This window comes from Bombus vancouverensis, chromosome 5 (genome assembly GCF_051014615.1).
Source record: "Bombus vancouverensis nearcticus chromosome 5, iyBomVanc1_principal, whole genome shotgun sequence".
In the NCBI taxonomy this organism is placed as follows: domain Eukaryota; kingdom Metazoa; phylum Arthropoda; class Insecta; order Hymenoptera; family Apidae; genus Bombus; species Bombus vancouverensis.
This window is the reverse complement of record NC_134915.1, coordinates 18,513,217-18,519,216: the sequence shown is the minus strand read 5'-3', so window position 1 is coordinate 18,519,216 and position 6,000 is coordinate 18,513,217.

Sequence of the window (6,000 nt, the reverse complement as noted above, 5' to 3'; positions counted from 1 at the left end):
ATTTCCAGCCGTGTCACCGTAGTGAGTCCAGCAACCTGATTTTTCTCGGGATATCGATTCTTACGCTCATCTCGCGAAATTAATTATCGTAGAAGCAGCTATTACAAGGAGCAACATCGGTGGAAAAGCCCGAATTTCGAGAAGAACGTCGGAGGATGCTTTTGAAAAGCTCGATCACGACAATTGATAAAATACCTTTTGGTGTTTAGAGATCGTCGAATAGCATACGATCAGTCGCTGCTAGGAAACTTTTTATGCGATACTCGTCGACGCAAGAACCGATACACAGTGATATACGATACGATTCTCATCTTACTTATATGAGAATACATTAACAATACTTATCGGCATATAATACGATACTCGTCTATTCTCGCTACGATACTCGTTTTACTCATACGATAATAATACATTGGCGATACTTATTGACAAAAATCGATGTTCATCGACAAGTGCATAGTGGTTTATAAGAACTACCAGACTCGCCAAACTCGCCTTAACCTCAAATACCACATACCAAAAGAACATCGACGAGAGAAACATCGAAACAGCCTCGATCCAGAATTCCATGACGTAGCTCTCTCAGAGATTCGAATCGATCGCCGAAGAATTCAGGGATCGTGAGAGCACGTCACTTCGCGCTCGAAGAGAAGTGCATCTCCTTTCGACAGGTACATCCAGTCTTGTCAGCCCGCCTCTTGTGATCGTGAAGCCCCACCCCGTTTCGTACCGATTCTGTCTGTTCGACCCGGTTCCTGACCCAGACTCGACCCTCTTCCTTCTTTTCTCTCCCGCCTTCTCCCTCCCCCCCCCCTCCAATTCTCCTTTGTCTCTCGACCTATTCTCGCCCGACAGTGATATCCGTGTAGAATCTTTTATGCGGTAACACGCGGCTAACGAGCTTCGGATAAGCGTCGTTTCTCCAGGTATTCGGTGTTGGAGGATTATGTAACGCGTCGTGCGCGTGCTAAGAGGCAGGCTCGCTCGTTGACTGGCTGGCTAGCACCGTTCTAAGTAACCTTAAGTGCTTAATGCTCTTTCGATTGAAAGACTTTCGAAAGAGGGAGGACAGCAATAGGCGCGAAGGAAAGAAACGACCGGCTTCCCTTGATGACTCTATCGACGTGGCCGTCCTAGAAAGCAACGAAGACGACGTTCGTTCCAACGACACGGCGCTCCGTGGTTCGCGTGTACCGTCCAGCGAAATCTCCCGCCATAAATTGGAGCCCGGTGCCGTAATTGAGACGGCTCTATCGGACGTCCACTAAATCCAAAGCGTCCCATCCAGCATCCACGCGGCGCGTTCTCCACGTAGCGCGTGACTTACTAACGTGCACGCGTTCCCCATGCGCGTGAACCATGTACATCGCAAGGCACGCGGAGAGCAGAGTAAGAGAGAGAAAGAGAGAAAATAGAGAGAACGATCGGACCAGCATACATACACACACGTTGGATGCATTAACAAATTAATTCCAGCGCTATCTCGCTTCCTCTCCATCATGCTGACTCGGCCGGCGGCCAACGCTGCTTACAAGCGTGCATTGCGCCGCGGCGAAATTCCGGGAAGCCGTGTGTCGACGAAATTTACGCGTGCCGCATAAATACGCGATGTGATCATCGCGAGTGCGCGCCGATCCCGTCCCGACACACGGGGGTGTGTTGTGCGTTGTTGGCATTCCCCTCTCGGACTTAAGACAACCGACCCAGCACCGATTTAGGATCCAATCGGCCGAGTTTATGCGAGCTTCGCAGCTGGATGCACGGTCGGTCTTATTTCACGGTAACGTTATTACGCGACCGGCTGGATGATCGGAGCTGATCGCACCGTTCCATGCGCGTGTACGAGCCTTACGTACAACTTGGCTTATCCTACGCGCCGGTCAGCTCACAGGGTGTCTCTGGAACCGACGACAGCCGGGTCGATGGGGTTACGTATCGTCTCGGCAAGCTGCAACGTGGCGCCTTCGATTATCGAGGCTCGTTTCTTCACGGGAAAATACGGAAATTGCTCTAGCCTGTTTGGCTACGTTCGACGTTTTAGAGATAGTTCGCTAGAGTCTTTAGGATGGAGCAACGAATTGACGTTTCAGGGTGAAAACACGAAGATAACAGCTGTTTTCTTCGATTAATATTGCAGATTGTTCTATTAGGATGAGAATTAATCGAGTAGCATTAAATAGATACGGATGGAGAGACGCGCGATAGGAAACGTGGGTAGAAATTAGTTGTCGTATGCGTTTAACACGCTCGTCGTAGTGGATTATTTGTTCGATTAAAGTTTAAAGTTATTCTACCGATACAACGATTAACAAGGGATCGTTGAATTAACATGGTTTGGCAGGAGTAGAATAGTAAATGCGAGGAGCAATTAACCGTGTCATGGACTTCACACACTCTATACTGGACGATTCGTTTAATTAATATCTTGGATTATGTCATTAAAGCAGGATGTAACGGAGCGTCGTTGAATGGATATAGATTTGGGGCAGTGAAACGGGAAAAGCGAGGCGGAATTGCTGGATGTACGAATTTAGGACACCCCGTAGATTGACGACGACCTCACTGGCAACGTCCCGCTCGAAGATAGGCTTGTTCGGTAATTAGACGGTCGGAAGGTGGCCGCGGGGGGTCCGTTTTGCCTGGAGCTAAATCGCGTGGGCGTGCGCTATGTGGACGGTTTAAAATGTTGCCGGCAAAATTGACGGCGACTCTCTAATTAGGCGCGCGACCGGCCGCTTCTACCGATTCTCACTCGATCTGTACGCGCCGTTTTTCGAGATTCTTCGTTACGCCGCGGATTTTCGCCGAGTCCATTCGCGATAGCTCGCAAATTGGCGAGAATTTCGTGCTGTCCAAGCGTAGACAGACGCCGCCGACGTGACGAGGCTTCGAGATTTCTTGGAAACCAGAAAGCCTTGAGAAACGCTCGATTCCTCTCATCGAGTTGTCAGAAGTATACGAGCGATACTCTAATTAGGGGACTTTAAAATCAATTCAATTTTTATTCGTTTCACTACTGTTCTTGATTCAAGTTGCAGGTTTAATTTCGCCAAATTTACGATCGCTAGCTAACGTAAATGGAAGAATTGTCCAATGGCTTGTCCATCCCCTACTCGTCAAATTTTCAACTACAGGCTATCTTCTACCTAACGTAACTAAGCGATATTTCGACGATCGATTTCTATATAGAAGATGAGGAAGATTTGTGATCGTGCTACTCGACATATAGATCGAGAACGTTATGTCGCAACCGACGAAGGAATAAGATCATTCTTTCGAGACTTGGATCTTTACCGATCTAATGCCTAAAACAGCATATACGTGCGTGTACCGAGAGAGACTTAAACGCGTTCTTTGCCAAGAACCCGACCAGGCTAAGAACAAAGAAAATGATTCGATTCAAAAACTGGTGGGTGGTCTCGAAACGTTCTGCGGACAAACCCAAGAGGAAGAAAGCAAAAGAAGAAAAGAAGGACGCCAAAGCTACGGCGAGTTTCTTCTTCGCGAGGTCGAACGATCGTGGTTCGGTGCAGCGTATAGAAACGGGGGTGTGACTGTATTAAATTATATCGTAATTATAATCAACGCCAGGACCGTGTGCACGCGGAGGAAACGGCTCTCTATGGGTATTCTCTGGTTCGACAGAAAGGTGAACAACTCGGCGAAGAGGGTCGAAAGCGTAAGGGAAGAGAAAGAGACGAGCAGAAGGACGTCCAGGTCGCTGCCCACGCGCTCGCGAACATCTCTCGTATGAAGACATAAATCAAAGGCTTTCGTGGACGATGCTCGCAATTACATACGCGTAAGCGTAACGTAATATATAATGACGCACGCACGGCGTGGGGTACGTAGCAGAGGGCTCGTTATAATACGCGCCTGGTTCGTTTCCGAGCGGATCTCGGTCTGGCCACTTACCTTCTTTGCACGCGAGACAACCGATCATATTGTGGGAGTCGTGCCAATTTGCTTGGTATTTGGACCGCCCTTTTACATAACGAGATGCTGCCCTTTCACCCTCCGCGAGAGGGCAACGATCGAGTTGTACAAGGTATCGTCTTCCGTCGATACTCTTCCCGATCATCCGCGGCTCTCGTTACGTTCGTTATTTTGACAAGTACCTCCTCGCCGACGTGTTAAACGCATAATCATCGACCGGCAATTAATCATGCGATCAGTACAACAGCCGGAAGGAGGGAAGTCACGGGAGCAACGTGTCGTTTTACTCTTTATGGAAGTGGAAAGCTTGGTTCGCCGTTTAAACGCTTATTGCGTTTTACAAAATTACTTTAGAAGAAAAAAAAAAAAAAAAGAAACAGCCGAATTTTTGTAAATCGATCGAATAAGTTTTTTAAGAACTCGTTAGGAAATTTAAGCGAATTTGTGAAAGCTCGTCGAGGTTGAGCAAGAAATTGCTTAAATTTGAATAAATTCGAGAAATTATTTTCAACAATCGGAAGGTGTCACTTTGGGTTTGTAATTTTTGCAAAATCTCGAGCAAAGTTTATCGCGGATTGAATCTTTTCGATCTTGGATTCGCGAAAAGTTTTCACGAAGCCGTTCTACTCCTTGTCTCGCGTATTTCACGTCCAATACGAAAGAGGTTACTTTTCACGATTGATAAATAGTCGGTTCGAATCGATCGATCTTCGACTCGCGTCGACGTCTCCAAAAGAGAACAATTTCTCGTAACAATGAGTCGGTGAGACGCGTTGGCTCGAAACGGGCCCGGTACGTCTCGCTATCGTTGAATGTTTGCCCTCCTTTAACGTCCTCCGAGTTGTCCAAGACAGTCAACGTTTGCTCGGCAATTATGTAACCCCGTCAAACTGTTTCACCAAACAGTCAGAGAGTACGCGTTCGCACGACGATATATGGCACACGGACCGACGACAAAGGACGAGCCCGTTACAGATCTCCTTCCGCTTGTTTGACTATCTCACGGATGCCACGATAAAGTCGTCACCGATCGACCACGGGGATTCACCTGTTTACCTCTCGCGTGTCAACGTCCCGCGTTTCTACTAGAAAATCGCGTCTCGTTTGTTGTTGCACAGATACAGGTTACGATACCTCTGTCTTACGACTTTTGTAAACTCGAAGGAATTCGACGAACCATATAATTTCTACTTTCCCACTGGTAGAATCGACGAATTTTTCCACCATCCTCGAATTAATCTTTACACGGTAACAGCCGACTAATCGATCGAATAATAAGCGACGACGCGAACTGACCCACTGACGCAACTCGAAGGAGACGCGTTAACCTACTTCGAGCAAGAATTCTTTATTCGGACGACCGATTCGCGCAGCTTTCCGGGTTCGCTCGAATCTTAGCCGCGGGCTATGACTGTGCAGCCCGTTAACAACAAATTATATCAATTTGTTAGTGGCGCGAGAGCGGATAGGTCTGCGGGGGTGGCGCGTTGCATGCGTGTTCCACGGCTATACATCACTGGAGCCTGGGTTCGCAAAGGCGTGGAAGAAAAAAGACTATGGCTTCGGGCCTCGTGGTCCTTCGAGAGAATACGAAATAGAAACAAAAGCGTCGCGTCTAACAGGTACTATTTTCGTTAAAAACGAATGCATTTTCAAATGAAACGAGGAATCGCGCGATACTTCAAACCTATTCTAACAACGATATTTCGCTACTTTGGAAATTATCCGTATTTCTACGCTGCATTCTCTTCGTCTTAATCCCCGATGTCATACTAAATAGATCGTTAAGAACTACGTTAATACGAAGAAAATTACTTTCATCGACAAGACGAGAGCAAGTCCTCGCTTTTAATTTTTGTGCACGGAGGAGAAAAAGAAGAGGAAGAAGAATACAAGAACAGAGGAGATTTAAAAGCAGATGCTTAATTCCGAGGAGCTAGCGGCCAGCATTAGCCAGAGAAATACTGCGATGAAATAGATCGCAGGTGCGTGGGTGCTCTCGGGCACCGGCTGTGGAACAGCGAGGGTGTTACAAAATATGAAATCGAGCCCATTTGTTCCAGT